The sequence below is a fragment of the Crocodylus porosus genome, unplaced genomic scaffold, assembly GCF_001723895.1.
Source record: "Crocodylus porosus isolate Cpor-Errol unplaced genomic scaffold, CroPor_comp1, whole genome shotgun sequence".
NCBI lineage: Eukaryota > Metazoa > Chordata > Crocodylia > Crocodylidae > Crocodylus > Crocodylus porosus.
In genome coordinates this window covers 199,822,042-199,839,739 of record NW_017728886.1, presented here as the reverse complement: position 1 = coordinate 199,839,739, position 17,698 = coordinate 199,822,042, and the positions used below count along the sequence as shown (strand labels likewise).

At 48.6% G+C, this 17,698-nt stretch overlaps 1 protein-coding gene across 1 annotated transcript in view; it reads left to right on the top strand.

The window, feature by feature from the left end:
- The first annotated feature begins 4,625 nt into the window (after nt 1-4,625).
- Nucleotides 4,626-17,698, top strand: part of PCMTD1 (protein-L-isoaspartate (D-aspartate) O-methyltransferase domain containing 1) — an 84,479-nt gene continuing 71,406 nt past the window's right edge. Inside the window, exon 1 of the mRNA XM_019547964.1 lies at nt 4,626-4,879. The gene's annotated coding sequence lies outside the window, so the exon portion shown is untranslated. The remainder of the gene's footprint in view (nt 4,880-17,698) is intronic.

The window sequence follows — 17,698 nt, the reverse complement described above, 5'->3', positions numbered from 1 at the left end:
GGCTCAGGTATGTCTATATGACAACTGCTGTGACGGAACTGTAGACATACCCTTAGCCTCTATTGGCTTGACTTAAGCGCTAGAAGTCCCACTTGTAAGTTGTTTTCCTTGTCAAGAATTTTATTTTTAAGTTTCTGTAAATGACCATTTTCTAAGATAGACTGGCTTTATTTGGAACTATTTGTCTAAAATGATAGCATATGTATCAGCTAAGCCACAGTGTCTTTGATTGTTTCATCAGGCATATAAGGTATGTAGGGAGGAAATTATATTTTACTCATCTGTCCAAATGTCAGACTTTGGCAAAATTGTTCAATAAGCTGGACCCTGCAGCAGTGATATCTTAGCCTGACAGTGGATCTGACTTCCTGGTCACTTAGGAATTTTTCTTCTTGGCCCCTTCTCTGTGTCTTTTATGTAGATGTGTGAAATTTAGAGCCATCATGCCTTTTAAGTTTTCTAGGCCTATTCCAGTTTCTCACTCAGGTTTAAAAAAACCCAACAACCTTGTCTGGCACTTTTGTGGTGCCAACTGTCTCCACCTAAGTTGTTGCTGCACGCAGCTGTTACACCCTGCAGGCATCAGCTGACGGTGCTTGTGAACCTAGTTCCTAGCATCTGACAACAATAACAGTTTGTTCAACAGCTGTGCTTTCTTTGGTTCCCATGGTTCCAGCTCACAAAGCTGACCCCTCCTGCATCTGAGCTCTCCCATGTCATGGAATACAAATGTTCTGCTACCAGTCCCTTTACATCCCATCTTACAAATCCTTCCTGCAAGCCACCTCAACCCATGTTTCAGATTAGTCTCCACCAACTTTATTTAGCTTCAGCTGTTCCACTTATACCAAAAACAAGCCTCCTTGGTACTCAACTGCCCCCTTGCACTAACCTAGCAACCTTCACCCTTATGACTCCCATTGCTTAGAAGGAATGGTCCTTATCTGCCATTGCTACGTTTGTTGACTCCCTTGCACTGCCCTGAGCCCTAATCTCCAGACTTTCCTCCCAGTACTGTTTCTTTTTGTCTGGACCTCAAACCAGTCTCCCAGATGCTGCCTCCCTTGGCCCAGCAGAGCCCTGTGTCCCATTTCCTCTAGTCGAGGGTGGGCAATTATTTGGACCTGAGAGCCACAAAGGGTGTTTTGATGAGTTGTTACCGGCTTGGTCAGCACCCCACTCTCCCAAGCAACTCACTAAAACTCCTTATGGGACTTTGGGTTGGGTGGGGGAGGAACAGTGTTTGGGAGCAGGACAGGCATGATCCGCTCCCTGCACGCTGTGCTCTTGGTGGGGAGTGGGTTCCAGGGTGTGTGTGTGTGCGCGCGCATGTGTGCATGCATGGGGGGGTGCTGCCTGGGGGCCAGCCATGGGTGAGGGGAAGAAGGAGGTGTGCGGGGGGCATACAGCAGAGCTTGCCTCGTCGGTGGCTGCCCTTGCAGTGTTCCACATGAGGATGAGCTCCACCCACCGATGCCATACTCCCACCCATACCTGCCGGCCCCAGCCCTGGCCCCAGCCCCATGTAGTGTGCAACTTCTGGCAGGGCTGTTCCCAGTTTGGCTGAAGACGGCCAGGCTTCCATTGTCTCTGGGAAGCAAGGGGAGCGCAGCAGCACCAAGCCAGCTACAGCCACACCAGGAATAGCTCCACGAGAAGCTGCACGCTGGCTGGGGCTGGCAGAACTGTTCTGCTTCTCTTGCCTCCAGCTGTAGCTGTTGGTGCTGCCCCTGCAATACTGCTCTGGGTGGGAAGCTTTAGCGGGGTGGCTCCTGCCCAACACATGGAACTCAGGCTCCAGCTCCCAGCTGCCTTCCACCTGCTTTGACCACCTGGTGAAATGAGCAATCAGCTGTGGGTGGGTGGGTGGAAGGCAAGCTGGAGCTGCCCAGCTGAAGCTATCTGCCCACCCACATGCCCGGAGCAGTGCAGCAGGAGCCACAGCTGCAGCTGGAGGCAAGGGGAGAACAGCCCTGCTGGCCCCGGCCAGTGCACAGCTTCCAGTGGGGTGTTCCTGGTGTGGTAGCAGCTGGTGGGGTGCTGCTGTGCTCCCATCACCACCAGCAGACACTCCTTCTGCTGCTTGTGCCCTTGCTGCTCTGCTCCTACCAGGTGGGCAGGTGGAGAAGCTTCAGCCTGGCTGCTTCTGCTGGAGGTGAGGGGAGCAGAGGACTGGGTGCAGCTGCACTGGGAATAGCCCCACCAGAAGCTTTGCACTGGCTGGGGCTGGCAGGAGTCTTGTGCGGGCTCAGCCCCATGTGGAGCACTGCGGGGGCAGCCGCAGGCCAGATCCAGCCAGTTGGTGGGCAAAATCTGGTCCATGGCCATATTTTGCCCATCTCTCCTCTAGTCCTTAGACAGCCCCTAGGTCCAACCCAAGTCCCTCCACTCTTTGATTCATATCTCCTCTGACTGTACCTGTGAGCTGTCCCTCATCCAGGAATGGATATATAGGTGGGGAGGGGAAATGGTGCACTTGCATGTCCTGCCCTTTGATTCCTGCTTCACCCAAACTTTAAAACCAACTGCTTGGCCAGGCAGTGGTAGCAGCATTACTAGCCAGGCAGCACTGAGGGAGTTACTTGCCTTCATGGCTCATTATCATCTACTAACCCCTTCCAAGTCTCTATTCCCCAAGTATTAAGTATTCCCCCTCTTCCTTTTAATGTCCTTGGTGTTCAACCGATCAAGCAAGCCTTTGTTCTACTATTCTGTGGTCTGATAGCTGCTCCTGGTCATGCAGATCCTATTTCACAGCCCATAGACTGATTTAAATTCACTTAAAAAATGTTCTGTTTGATCTTGCTTCAGCATTATACTGTGTAATCTAGCCCTAGGCCCCTTGCCTATTAGTGAAGCTTCTAGCTCATTTTTCACTAGAGAAAACCGTGTGCGGCGTTGTGTGCCACGATGTCCTTCAGCTGCCGCACACCCCCTCTTCAAAAGTCTGCATCCGCCTATGCCCCCGTCGCTGCTGTGGCTCAGAAGAGAGGTGGCCACATTCTGGCCTCTCTCCGCTGCCCTGCCCCTGGTCTCCTCCATCTTTGCTGCTCCGGACCATCAGGCTCCAGGCCTGAGCACTCTCCCCTCCCCCATGCTTCTTGTCTCCTCAAGTCCCAAGTGTTTTCCAGCTACTTCCCTGCTTCATTTTCCAAGGGTCTGGGAAGGTTCTCTTCACTCCTCAGGGCTTTTCTTAGCAGAAGACTAGGCTATCTGGGGTCTTGGGTGGAAATGAAAATTCATGTTTCACATGAGAGCTGAAGGTGTTGCAAGATCTCCTGATTGGAATAGTTCATTTTGTGCAAATAAGGCTCAGATAAAAGTAAATAAATGCTAACGAGTTTACTGGAGTTACTGCATAGTAGTGCCAGCGCACAGTTATTTTGCGATGCTTAGCCTAATGATACTGTGGAGTAGCTTGGAGGTTAAAAACCTTGCTAATCAGGGCCGTTCCTAGGGGATGGCGAATCAAGGCAACCACCCCAGACCTTGCATTTCAACATCAGAGGGCTGTGGCAGAGGTGCCACCTAGCATCCATTTTGTGGCACAGCCTGACCCGGAGCCGCTGTGAGGTTGCCAGGCACCGCAGCCCAGCTTGGTGCCCCCCAGGGTATCCCCAACCCAGCCCAGTGCAGCCCTCACCTCAGCTGCCCTGTGCTGCAGGTGGCAGCACCCTCAGCACCAGGGCCAGGGCCAGGGCTGCCACCTCTATCCTGCTCTGCAGCCTGCATCTCCCAGGTCTCTTAAGGGGCCACATAGGCCAATTTGTCCCAGGCCCTATACCCTTCTAGGTACTAACAGCCCCCAGCACAGTATTATTAGGTTAGTGCGCGGTAAACATTACAAAATAACCATGTCACAGCGCCACTGTGCTAACTCCAGTTACTGTGCATTTAGTTACTACTTTAGTTACATTTATCTGCACCTCATTTGCACACAATGAGCTATTCCAACCAGGAGATCTTCCACCACTTTCGGCTCTGCTGTGAAATACGAGTGTTCATTTCCACCGAGGCATAATTGTACATCTTTTGCATTCTCCTATGCCGGAGGAAGGGTGTGCGTGCCTGAAAGCTTGCAAAGAAAGAATTGTTCTTTTATTAGACCAACTAGATGTTTTAAAAAATTAAGGGAGCACCTCTGCCACGAGTTCCGATTACAGTATTTAAGGTGCTTTAATGAACGTGTAGATGCATCCTAGGGTCCTCTCCTTCTGCCCAGCAAGGTGCTTTCCAGCCAGTGCGCTGCAGGCTTCCGCTCTAGGAAGGAAAAAGCTCCCTGTGCCTCGGGTACCTCGTTGTAGGGCGCTCCCAGGGGCTGCAGCGCTGGGGCTGCACAAGGCTCCGCGGCGCCCCCACCCGCACTGGGGTAGCCCAGCTCCCGCGTCCCTGCCCCTTTAAGAGCAGCGTCCGGGCGGGCGCCTCAGCGTGGTGGGGGAGGGGGAACCTTCTCCCGCCCCTTGGCTACAGGTGACGAGCCCCAGCAGGGCGGGCCTCTCATTGGCTGCAGGCGCCAAGGAGCGGAGCCAATCACCGCGTCATGTGACGCTCCCCGCGGCCGCGCGCAGTTGCGAGACCCACCGCTTCCCCCAGTCCTTGGCTCGGTCACGTGACGGCAGTGTTTACATCCTCTCAGCTGTTGGGCCCCTCCCTCCGCCTGCGTCTCGCATCAACACAAACAGCCGGAGCTGCGGCGGCTGGGTCGGGCTGGTTGCGCAGGGGCCGAGGGCCGGAGAACCGGGGTGGGGGCTGCGACCGCCCCGGCTCGGCACCTGCCCCCACCCCCACTCAGCTCAGCTCCCCCGCCACCCGGGTCCTTCTTTCCCCCTCGTCCTCCCCACCACCCCCCGCGCCCCGGGGCTTGCGGGCGCCGCGCAGGGTGAGTGACTCGCGCGCGGCGGGGAGTAACCGTCGCTGCCCTAGAGCGCGGGGGGAAGGGCGGCTGGAAGCGGGGGGGAAGTGAGCGAGCGCCCCTTCTGCGCCTGCGCAGTGCGGCCGGACCCCCGCCTGAGGGGGCTGGATGGGGGGGCGGCAGCTGTGAGGGGGCTGCATTATTCCCCTTGCCCCCCTCCCAGTGAGCTGTGCTAGGAGTGGCAAGAAGCGCCCCCCCCCCAGCACGCTTGGTGCGGAGAGCAGCTAAAAATAAGCTGTGACCCCCCACCCCGCAGTGAGGGCGCTGGAGGCCGCCGCCCCGCCCCCACCGCAGACGCGCAGTTCGCCTCTGTTTACACCTTGGTCCTGGTTTGGGCCGAGAACAATGCATGGGGGAGGGGCAAGGGGGGGGCTGTTCCCGACTCCACTTCCTTTGTGGGAGGCCCTGCTGCCCCTCTTGGGTGAGATGGGGGGAGATGGGGGTGCAAGGCCTGGGCCGGCATGGAGCTTGCCTCCCTAGCTGAGGGGTATCCAGCCTCAGAGCCATGGGCCTGGCAGGGAGGATGCTTGCCCATGCTAGAGCCAGACAGATTTGAACCCTCGGGCTCTGCCCTATCCAGTTCTGGGACCTCAGCTCTTGGGCTTTGCCCAGTTGAATCTGGAATGGATTTGGCCTTGAACAAGGGAAAAATAAATAAATGTTCCTTGGCAGGCTGCGGAACTGGGCCGCTGGTGGCGCTGTGGGGTGGAGCACGGGGGCTCCTTGGGTGCAGGGAGGCCCTTTTGCTGCTTCTCTCTGTGCAGCTCCAGGCTGCAGCTCTGTCACTGGCTGCAAACCTGTAGGAGGGGGGAAGGGGTAAGAACTGGAGCATTTCTGTGATGTGCAACTATTTGAGCCTGGCTTCTGCTCTTCCTCTCTGTGGCTGTGGGGTTGAGGGGAAATAATCCTCAGCCCTGGGGGGAGGGGATGAAGAGAGATTTGGAAATTCAGAGAGAGCAATGTCTTTTGTGTATTTGCAGTGCCTGCTAGCGCCCCTACTGTTCATATTGTCTTGTGGATTAAGTTCTAGACTCATCTCAGGTGAATTTTGGCCTTTTTAAAAAACTTTTCCCTTTAACTTGTATGACTTGCTGTTCACATGGGTAAGCAGCCCTGACTGAGAAGCACAGTAGCCACAGGTGATCCTAGTAAACCAGCTGTCAGCACTTTTTCCTTGTCTATGATTTACACTGTGGGCTGTTTTAAAAGCAGGATTGTTAGGGTTGTAAAGCCAACTTCTTAAAAGTTAAGGAATCTTGCATTTTATGAATGCTTATATAGCTGTAACTCAGTCTCCTTCCCCCACATCCCCTTTAGGATTTTGCCATCTACATCTGAGTGTGTTGTGTAGCCTTAACTCAACCTCCTTGTGCACCGTAAGAAAGTAATGAAGCACTAATTGCACCTTTTGTACAGGTCATACATAGACTGCTTGTGGGCATAAGTAGGGTTGAGGAAATATTATTGTTGAGGAAATCTGAGATGGGCAGCATGTACACACAGTCCCATCCCCCCACTCTGACCATCAAGGCTGGGAGAAGCATGGCAGGATGGAGCGGCCCACGGCCAGGTTCCATCCTCTGTGCGCAGAGGCCAGACCTGACTGGGAGCAGCCCTTCTTCCCCTTGCCACCATTAGTTGCCAGGGTCTGCTATAAGCAGTGTGGGCCTTGACTGTTGGTGCTGCAGCAGGGCAACAAGCTGCTGGTGACAGGCAGCTATTCCAGCTCACCCCATGTGGGTGCCCAAGCCTACTCCCTGTCCCAGCCCAGCCTCCCTTGCTCCACTCTGTCCTGGCTGATCCGTGCCCCAGCAGGAGCCAGGCTGGGCACTAAAGACAGCAGCAGCCTCTGCCTGTAGCAGCTGAATCTGGGACTTTTGTTTCAGTTTACGCCAGTCAGCCAAGACTACACAATCCAGGTCATATGGTAACTCTAGGCATAAGTGGGGATTGTGTAATAAAGTTGCTGGTGGAACCTTTGTGGTATGTTGTAGAAGTTGGAATATATGTAGTGAATGTGGTGGTAGATTGGCTGATAAGAAAGGATGATGTGGGGTTTGATAATTGAATGTTGCTTGACACAACTGCATTTTATCCTGTCATTGTCACTGAATTTCCAGTCTCCCTGTCTAGGTAATTCCAGTTCTTTCCTCTTTGTCAGATCTTTCTCTGCCCTTCTCAACATCAGTTCCCATCCCCTTGCTCCTTCCCAGCATTCTTTATCCAGTTTATTTTCCCTCTTGCCTTTCTCTAGCTTTGTGCTAGTTTTTGCCCATTCTCCTAGCTCTCTGCCCGACATGACACTTCTATTCCCACTAATTCTAGTCTTGGTCTCCCTTTCAATCCAGGTGTACTTTCTAGAGGTTCACCTATATATATTGGTCTATATTGGATCAGCACTGATAAAAGGAAGATTGTCATAATCAGTAATTGGATATTTTTTGGCTGGTGTAGCTAATAATTTCAGTGATAAATGCCTGTGCATGCCTGCAGTTGCAGCATGCGTGCAGCCAGGAATGCTGCTGGGCAGCTTGGAGAGCAGCATCTGGCCAGTAGTTCTGTGGGGCAGAAGGGGCATGGTGGGACAGATTGAGGCCCCCACAGTGAGGAAGAGAGCGGGGCAGGTGCTGCCCAACTGGAGCAGAGCATGGGGTGGAGCTGTGGGATGCTCGTCTGGGTTGTGGGGAAGGGGAGCGCTTTCCTGCCACTGTGCACATCCATGGGGGAGACATGGGGTACATGTGCCCTCGCAGATTTGTATACAGGCTTGGGGCCAGGAGCTGTGCTGTCCTTTTCCTGGATGGGGGGGGGAGGGCTATGCTCATAATGGGTGGGGTGGGCAGCAGGGCTGGGAGGAGGCACTATGGGGAATTTTGGGGTGTCTGTAGCCCCCCCCCTTTGCCCACAGTGTCACTGCTCCTGCTTTTCCCTAGTGTAGCTCTGGCCCAGTCACCCTTCTGAGAAGAGGCTAATGCAGCCTCTCATCCTGAGCCCACAGCAGGCAGGCAGCTCACCCTTGCCCCTCACACACATCTGGGGGTGGCACATGCCCCCCATACCTTCCCCAAGGGGTGCGGCAGTAGGGAAGCAGCCCGCAGCCCACAGCTCTGTCTTGTGCACCTATCCCTGCCCCACTCCCACCCTCACCCTGGGACCCTTGACCTGCCCTCCCCTGCAGACTTACTGGCCAGACGCTGGCCTCCAAGCTGCTGGGCTGCATGTTGCAATCGGATCTGTATTGGCTGATATGGCTACTTAATAATTGGCTGTTGGTCTTGGCCAAAAAATCTTTATTGGTGCACCCCTAGTTTTTTCTTTTAGCTAGTCCCAATTTATGTCTCTTGTCCTCAAGACTCTGTCTGGTCTACTGCTTTCCCTCCCCCTGGTTGGGATTTTGTCATCTACATTTGAATCAGAGATACCTGGAGGTAGAAGAAGGATCATCAATAGACAGGATTTGTGCTGTCAGTTTCAGTGGTGGAACCCACCGGGGTCCAGAGAAGCTGTTACCAGGGAAATTGGACTTTGTTGCTGTAGTTCTGGATTGGGGCATGATCATTGTTCTGTGGGGTGGTGAACACGCAGTCTGGTCAGCAGTTAAAAACAAACAGGTTTCTACTGAGCTTTCATGACCTTTGGAGTACGCATCCTTTTCTAGTTGTGAGCATTACACCTTCTTCTGTCAGTGCCTGATGTGACTTTCATTAAACTTCTATTTGAGATCAGCAGATCTAGAGAATTGTCTTCCGATATACCTTCAATATTCATCTAATTTTTTTTGTTCCTTCTGCCTTTTATCTTGTTGTGGTACTTTTCCTTCTTAGAAGCTTTACAAGTAATTGTCTCACTTCTTATAAGTATTTTATTGTGGTGGTAGTCATGTTCTGTTTACATTACTGTGAGGAGTATAAATACATCTGCTATTTCTGCAGGGCTTTCGTGCACGTCAGCGAGAATTTGTGTATTTCAGACTCTTCAGAGAAGTGCTGATATTTGCTGCATTGTACAGGGAAATAGTTGGTTTTTTGAGACTCTAAGAAGGGATACCTTTATCCCTGATGATATAGTGTGGGGCATTTTTTCATTGTGTTCATTGTACTGGGAGCCATCAGAAGCATTTTGAATAGTAGTTTTAGGAGTAATGAAGGGTATTTTATCAGAAGTCTGTACCTGAGAATTGCAGGGCTTCTGTTACAGAAATAGCAACGATATGTAAACTGGTATTTTGAAGCATTGATGAGAGTACTTACGATTAATCTTCCTTTTATTAAAAGGAAAAGTATACATTATGCAGTTTATAGAGATTAGCTAATTATCAAGGACATAGATGATAGGTTTTATAGATGATAGGTTGGTTTGTTTAGGAATCACTCCATCTATGAAAGTTTCAATGTGCATAGATCAGAATGGGTTTACAAATAATCATTAGAATTTAGAAGCAGTATCTAGAAAAGTATTGTGTCTGCCTTGCATACACTGTGTAGGGGCGGGGGGTGTTGCACATTTTATATTTAGAAGTATCATGCCAAAACCATGAACACTTTATTATATAAAACTGTGTTGTACCTAATTGTGGACAGAGTGCAACTTTTGTAGCTTTCTCAAAGCAGTTTTTAATAAAAAAAATAAAAGGAAGGAGAAAGAAGAAACATATATGTACACAGGAGTCTACAGTGCTAAAATAGTTTAGAGATGACATCAGGAGTCACCATGGTAACTCTCAGGCTGCATTCCGGTGTTCTTTTGGGTGGAGGAATTCTAGAATGGGGAGGTGACCTTGTGACAGGAATAAACTTACTCCACTTGGAAGTTGGCTTGTGGCAGAAAATAATTGAGTTTGGCCTTTGGTTCAGAGAAGGCCTTGAAAAACAAAACAAAAAAAATGGAGATTTAGGTATTGCATTTCACCAAATGTAAAACTCCTGAAGGTGAAAATAGGAGTTGATGCATACATGTTTGTTTGGGCTTTTTGAGGGCCAAAGTTTGTGCGTGTCTAACTGGTTTTCATAAATCTAAAATATAAACTCCTCGGTAGATCTTGTGGGTAAAATTTGCATATTTTTTCAGATCTATTTTTACATGCGTGTATTTTTGTTCTTGTTAATACTACATACTCTGATTTCTAAAGGTCTATGGTTGTTCTTGAGTGCTTTTTACTTTTGGTTTATTTGATTTGCTTTTGGAAGGCAGAAGGGTAAAGTTGTAGAGGTGCTAAAACATATCCTTGAAGAAACTTTTAAAAAACATTCGCTAAAGATGGAACTAATACATAGGCAAGATATCTTGACAGTGAACTGTCTCTTTAATGTAAAGGTTTCCAGCTAGAAATTACCAGAATTAATGCAAAAGTCTGTGAAAGACATGGATATTGCTGTGTTCTGCTGTTTCTATAGACCAGGATGGGCAGTTATTTCAGCTGGAGTGCCGCTTAATGAGTTTTGGTGGGCTGTTGTAGGTCAGACGCAAAATCTTTCAGAAGACATTTTAAATTTTTAGATTAAAAACATTGTATACTAAAAATCAAACATCTATCTAATGTATTTTAATGTTATTTTAAGAAATAATTTTTGTCCTGATGTATGTACTTTTTTGACTAGTGTATATGGGGGCAATTGCTTAGTGCTCAAAATAGTGCTCCTCTTGCATACACACTCCTCCCTGCACACACAATATACATGTGGTGGGGCTGCCTGTGCACTAGGTGCCTGAAGATGGTGGGGGAGGGGGGCATATGCAGCAGAGCTTGCCCAGGTAATACAGTGCAGGTGCAGTCTGCCACCCCCCCCCACCTCCCCCAACCTTTCCAGCCTGTGGCTGCCCCTGCAGTGCTCCACCTGGGGCAGTTGGCACCACACTCCTGCTTGTACCTGTTGGATGGTCCTGGCCTCAGCCACACACGCACACAACTTCCCAGTGGAGCTGCAACTGCCCAGGTACTACTTGGCTTGCCCTGCCTCCAGTGGTATCTCTTCCTGATGCTCCTGCTTCTGCTGCGTCACTCCCAGCAGGAGGAAGCTGCAGTTGGGCAACTCCTGCTCCAGTGTGTGGGAATCTAGCTTCAGCTACCTTCAACCCACGCAGCCCACCTGCAGGTGGTTGTTCATCGTGCCCACTGGGCAGGGTGGTTGAGAGCACAGCACGGGCTGCCCCAGGTGGGAGCAGTTGGGCTTTGGCCCCGTATGGAGCACAGTCAATTGGTGGGCACCCGACCACAACCAGTTGATGGGTGGATGCGGCCTGCAGGCCATATTTTGCCCACGCTTGCTTTAAATGTTAGGGTGGGAGAAGTTAAGTCTCCTGCTTCCTTTGAAATCTTCAGGCCATTTTGAAAGCCCCAGCTCTTGTGCTTAAGTAACATTCATCCGTAATAACATACAGGCTTGCAAGTCTTTTAGAAGCATCTATGACTAAGATATTTCTTAAAGATGCCTTTGACTTGTAACTCAGAAATAGAAATTGAATCGTGATTGTTTTTCATTGAAGAATTCCACTATTTAGTTTCTATTCTAAGCGTCTTCAAAGTAACTAAAACCGGTAACTAAAACCGGTAAGGCCAGTGAGTATTTTAGAAATGATTTTCAGAGAACAGATTCAGTTTTAGCTTGTTTGTTTAATGTGGTGCTGAGGTGTGGTGCTCTTAGAAGCATCTAAAATTTGACGGTGAAACGCTTGTAAATTGGGCTAAAATTTTCGCTTATAGATTCTACCAGGCTTTAGCCAAAACTGGTGCCTGGAGTCCTGCATTAAGTTTTGTAAGAAGTAACTCATTTCCCATGACTTGTTTTGGTATGACATTGATGCCAGTCTTTCAAAATTGTGTACCAAATTATAAAATTGTGTCCCACTATATTCTATAGCACTATTATTAGTTTGCATAAACTTTAATGTCTAATATATGAATATATTGTTATCTTTCCTAGCTCTTTCAGTTGAAGAAGGCTGCCTTCCTAGCTTTTATGAATTGCCGCAGTTGCCATCTACAATAATCTACCAACTGTATGTGTCTGATATCAGAAAAATCCATCCTGATAATTCTTGCCAGGGCAATTAGCCAGAGACCTGGAAGTAAATAAGAGTACTAGATAATATGCTGGCAGGGGGGGGCTGGATCTGAAGATCTTTTGAGGTCCCTTCCAGCCTTACAATTTCTAAATCTATATTGTCTTCTGCCTCTCAAGCATCACCTATGTTCCTGCCTCTTTTCTTCAAACTTTTGCTGTTCCACAGGCATTAAATCCCTGTAAGCAGCAGGAAGTTCTGATTGTTTTAACTTCCTACTCTTTCCCAGGCCAGTGGCATATCCTCCATCTTAAATAAATAAACATGTAGCCATCTTGGTTGGGGGCAGGTAGTTTCAAATGCTTCAGAGCAGATGAGTTATTATAAACCCTTTTCTTTTTGGGAAGGTTTGTGTATGGTAGGAGATTGGGCTTAAATAAATTGTCTATTTAAGCCATGCGTGATGGACTGAATGCTGAACTCCACTTTCGAAGAGTATTTGAGGCCACTGGGATCAAAATTCAGAGTGGTTTGCTGCAGTAACATAATGAGGGGTAAACAAGGCTAGCCTACGGCACTTGTTTAGAGGGGGCATCTTAAGGGCTACCCCCTTGTGGAGTCTGTAATGCAGCAACAACTGGTGGTAGTAGTAGTGGCAGCCACTTATATGTTGTAAGGCTAGTGTAATGGTAGGCAATGTTTTTTGGCTGGAGTGCTGAAAAAAACAACAATGCCTACCTTGGAAGGTGCCAGAGTGCCAGCATGCCGGAAAAACAAAATGAGGGCAGGGTGTACATGGCAGGATGTACTGCATATTAGTATAGTTAATAATCATAAATGTTGCCCTTTTTTTTTTTTATGGTAAATACCAGATGGTCTAAAAATTGTAAACCTGGTGACAATAAATAAAACTTGATACTCCCTTTTGATCTTGTGTATTTGTTTTGTGTGGGGTCCCCCTGTACCCCCAGCCCAGGCTCCGTGCCCATCAGCAGCTACCCAGAACTGGGGCCAGCTGCAGCCTGGAGACTGCAAACAGCTGCTGCTTCCCTGCCCTGGCTCCAGCTGTCTCCCAGCCCTGGGCTCTGGGGAGGCAGCAGATACCAGCCATGCTTCCTGCGGTGCTGCCCTTCCCCACCACTTCTGCAGACCAGTGTGTAGACCCTGGTGTGACAGCGCATAGTGGGGGGCGCAAAGCCTAGCTCCCCACTGCCCTGGCTACACTTCCCCTACAGGTGGGGGCAGCAACGAGAGGCACAACCCTGTGTGCCACCCACGCTGCTCCCAGGCACACGGGGGAAGAGTGACCTGAGCAGCCTGGAGCTTGCAGCAGCAGGCAGCTTCCCTGTGTGTCTCCCCACCCCCACGTGCTGCCACTCTGTGTCGTGCACACTGGGCTCCAGAGGGCAGCAGGGCCGGGAGCACAACGTGTACACCCCAGAGTGGCAGAAGTACCCAGGACTAGGTTGGGCTGGGAGGCAGCTGGAGATGGGGCCTGGATGCAGCAGCTGTTTGCAGCCTCCCAGCTGCAGCCGGCCTAGGTTCTGGGTAGCTGCTGATAGCCACAGAGCACAGGCTGCTTGCAGCAGGGCTTCCATTCTCCCAGCTGACTGCTGGGAGCAGCCTGGGCTCCGTGATGATCAGCTACCCAGAACCTGAGCTGGCTGCAACTGGCAAGTTGCAAACAGCTGCTGCTTCTCCACCCTGGCCCCGGCTTTCTCCAGGCTCTAGAAAGGCAGCAGGTGCCAGCTCTGCACCCGGTGGGGCTGGGCCGGGCTGGGCCTGGGAGGCAGCAGCCATTTGTAGCCTCCTGGCTGCAGCCGGCCCTGGCTCTTGGGTAGCTGCTGATAGCTATGGAGCCCAGGCTGCTCCCAGCCGGGCTTGCAGCCTTCCAGCCAGCTGTTGGGAGCAGCCTGGGCTCCCGGCTGGCAGCATTTACCCAGACCCAGGGCCAGCTGCAAACAGCTGCTGCCTCCTTGCCCCGGCCCCAGTGCGTGCTGAGGAAAATGGTCTCGCATGCCATGCTTGGCACGTGTGCTGCAGGTTGCCAACCCCTGGGCTAGTGCTTAGCACTTCTTCTATTTCTCCCTCTACCCCTTCATTATTGGGCATCTCTGCCCAGGTGCCAAAATTCCTAGTTAGAGCTCTGATTTACTCCTAACAGGAATCTTCTTTTATTGGAGAAAATTTCAGTATATTGAAAAATGTTATGATGACATTCATTTCAAATCTACAAAGAACATAAAAGTGAAATTTATTCATTTCAATCCTCCACTGAAACCCTAGTATGAATTACCTTGTCCTCCCCATCCTAGTTCAAGTCCTCAGTATTTAGCACTGGAGAATTTGCAGGACTGCTTATTCACCAGTCCTTACCTTTAGTATCAGACATTCCTGTTTCATTCTTTGCTATAAGCACATTTTTTCAAACTGTGTCATTTAATTTATTTCAAGGGATTGTTTGGCCACCTTTTCCATAGTCTAGCCTTTCTGAATTTGATGATATTAAACATAATAAAATTAAAGTTAGAAGACTCAGACATTTTCTTTTTTCTTCTTGTTTTTTTTTTCTTTAATAAAGCATCTCGGACGCTATAAACATAATTCCCCATCATTTTCCTGTTGTGACAATTTGCTAGATGAGTAGTATTTTCTTCTTTTGTAAGCATACCAGCTGAAACATGAGTATTAAGTCATGAATAACACTTATGGCTGTTGATACCATGAATGGATCATAGACTTGGGGTCATGTATACCTTTTCATCTGAAAGAGACAAAAATAGATGAGGAATATATTTTGAATGCTAAAGAACATGTAATAACTTTACAGGATATTTCATCTATAACATTCTTCATTTAAAGACTCATTCAAAGGCGGGAGGAAGAGGGAGAATGAAGAGGCCAGCTAGGCCTGGTTTCTGTGTTAGATTTTCCTTTTGAGTAAAGTACACTTTTAATTACCTTGCTTAGAAAGAGAAACAGAGGGAGAGCAATTTAGGGCAACTTTCTGGAAAGTTTTGTGTAAATCCAAGTGAAAGTTCAGTTCAGAAACACAAAACTGTTGGACTTTTGGGTGTCATTAGCATGCAGAGTCACTTGCACAATATAATGGTGGGTCTGATGCATGAACCTGAGAGAAGATGTTTTCTGTAGAAATGAATAAAATTTGCTAATTAATAAGCCTTTATATAAAGAGGTAATTAAACTAGTTTAATTTTAATAAAATTAAAGACTGCTCCGTTTTAATATATAAAGATAACTCCTCTTTTTTAATGTATAAAGACAATTATTTGTGTTTTTTTTCTTTTTTCCCCTCTTTTTTAATATTGACAGTGACAGGGTTGTGAATTATTGTTCACTTTTCTTTTATTGAAAGGTGCATGTTTTGAGTTTTGAATACTTTGAAAGGATGAAATTGGTTTGTTGAAAATTAATTACACCTTGATGTACTTTATTAATAGGTATTAATAGATTAACTAATTGTGTGACTAAGCATCCCTTCCCCCTCATAACTGTATATGTGGCCAATCAATTTGCAGTTTCCTCATATAGATAAGACATTTGCCATAATAAAACAGAGGTATGTATGACTTTTATATAAAATTACAGCCCTTCCCCTTGGTCATAAGAACAATTTTCCTTTTATAGGTCACCTTAAAAAAGGACAGCCTAGACTAGTGTTGCCAGGGAGGGACATGAAAAGTGATCTAAAAGACCAACTATATTTAAAATATTACCAAGAGGTGAAGAAAGAAAACATTTACAGATAAGGAATGGCAGGGCAGACTAAATAGAAGACAACCTCCGGAGTGGTTTATTAAAATGTTAATAATAAGCAAAGGCAGCACATCCAGGTACATGTTTCCTTGACTCCTAAGGCATGTTCAGTGAGCACAGAGAAGTGTTAGTGGTGTTTAAGGAGGCAAATAGATTTTAAGGAAACTTTTAAAGTACAAGTAGATTTAGATGAGATTCCTTAGGATTGGAATTGGCCAAGGTAACTATGCTTTGGAAGGGGAGTTAGTGGGTGTTTAAGAAAAATTGTACTTCTGCATGCAAGTTTATTAACCTATCTGTTATGAAAGAGGTAATCCATTTCAGATTAGAGCCAAATTTAAAAAGGACTTGCCTTAGCTGTAAATGTTCAAGTGGAGACTATGTATGTGATTACTGGTACCTATAAATAATACAGTTTTTACGTGAATACAAGATAGGGCTTTTTTTTCGCTTAACCAACAAAGTGGAAGAAAAAATGATCCTTGCCTTACAAGTGCATATAAAGAAACCTCATTTAAATGCACTGTCTATTGATAAAATGCTGTCGAAAGCAACCTGTGCTTAGTAATGGAAACTATTCGGTTGATTAAAATACAGCCAGCACTGGGCACTGGGGTGCACCGATAGGCAATTTTTAAGGGGGCATATCAACCAATCCCAATCCGATTGCTGATATGCAGTGTGGCATCATGGAGAGCTGCATGCAGCTGGTAAGTCTGTTGTGGTGGAAGGGGCGCGGGGGGCGCAGATCAAGGCCCTCTGCGGTGAGGGAGGAAGGAGCTGGGGCTGAGGCTGGGGCAGGCACTGCCCGGCTGGGGCAGGAAGTGAGGAGTGAGGAGAGGTGGCTCCTGCTGCTGTGCGCACCCTGGCAGGGCATGGGAGGTATGTGCCCCTGGATCTGCCCAATGGGGGGAGGGAGAGGACTATAGGGGGTCTGCAGCCATCCCAAAATTTGTCATAGTCCCCCCCCATGCCTCTCTCCTAGTGTCACTGCCCACTCTGCCCTGAGCTCAGCCCAGCCCAGTCTCTGCTGAGAAGAGCCCAGAGCAGCCCGCCCTGCCCCGCAGAGATCCAGGGGCACATGCCCTCTGGGGGTGCACACAACAGCTGGAGCCGCCCCCCCTCCCTTTGCTCCCCAGATGAACCGCATCTCCATTCCACGCCCCGGCCGGCCCCGGCTGGGCAGTGCCTGCTCCTTCCCCTACCCCACTCCTCCTTCACCACAGGGGCCTTGATCTGTCTTCACATGCCCCTTCCCTCCCCACCCTCTTGTTCCACCACCACAGAATTACCACCTGCATGCAGCTCTCCAAGCTGCTGGGCTGTTCTCCTTGCCACCTATGTAATGCGCTGCGGCTGTTCACACGCATGGGCCATTTATCAGCCACATTAGGCCGATTTCTGATGCAGTCAATTTTCTTTATATTGGTGCCGATCCAATATTGGACCAATGTATTGGTGCACCTCTACTGGGCATGGGTATAAAACGGATGGTCCATACTGGGCAAACATACTTATGGGAGCCTACCACAGGGAGAGGTTAGTGTAACCCACTTGAATAAGGTATATTGTATTGCCCATTTTGTTTTAGCTCCAAATATTTTTTCAAATCATGGTGAGCCACTACATTGAATATATTTCATCTTCCTCTTTACTCCCAGAGCTGAGTTGTCTTTCGTCCCCATTTCCAATTAATCCTGTTTCTTCAGGACTCATGACGAGAACATCCAGTTTCAATCATGAGTGGGAGGCTAATTAGCACATGAATCCTTTGTGGGGCTGTATCTGGAGTAGGCATACATACTGAGCAGTGTTGAGCTATGGGGTCACCGTGGCTTGAAATGATGTAGTCTCTGCTGGAGCCCAGCCCAATGAATTATATGGCCAATCATGAGTCTTTTGGCTTTAGACTAATATCATGTATTGTTTGTACTCTTATCTAAGGAGGCACAAAAGTGCTGCTTAAAATTGTTCGTGGAGTACCTGTGCCAAAACTTGCATGAGTTTTAA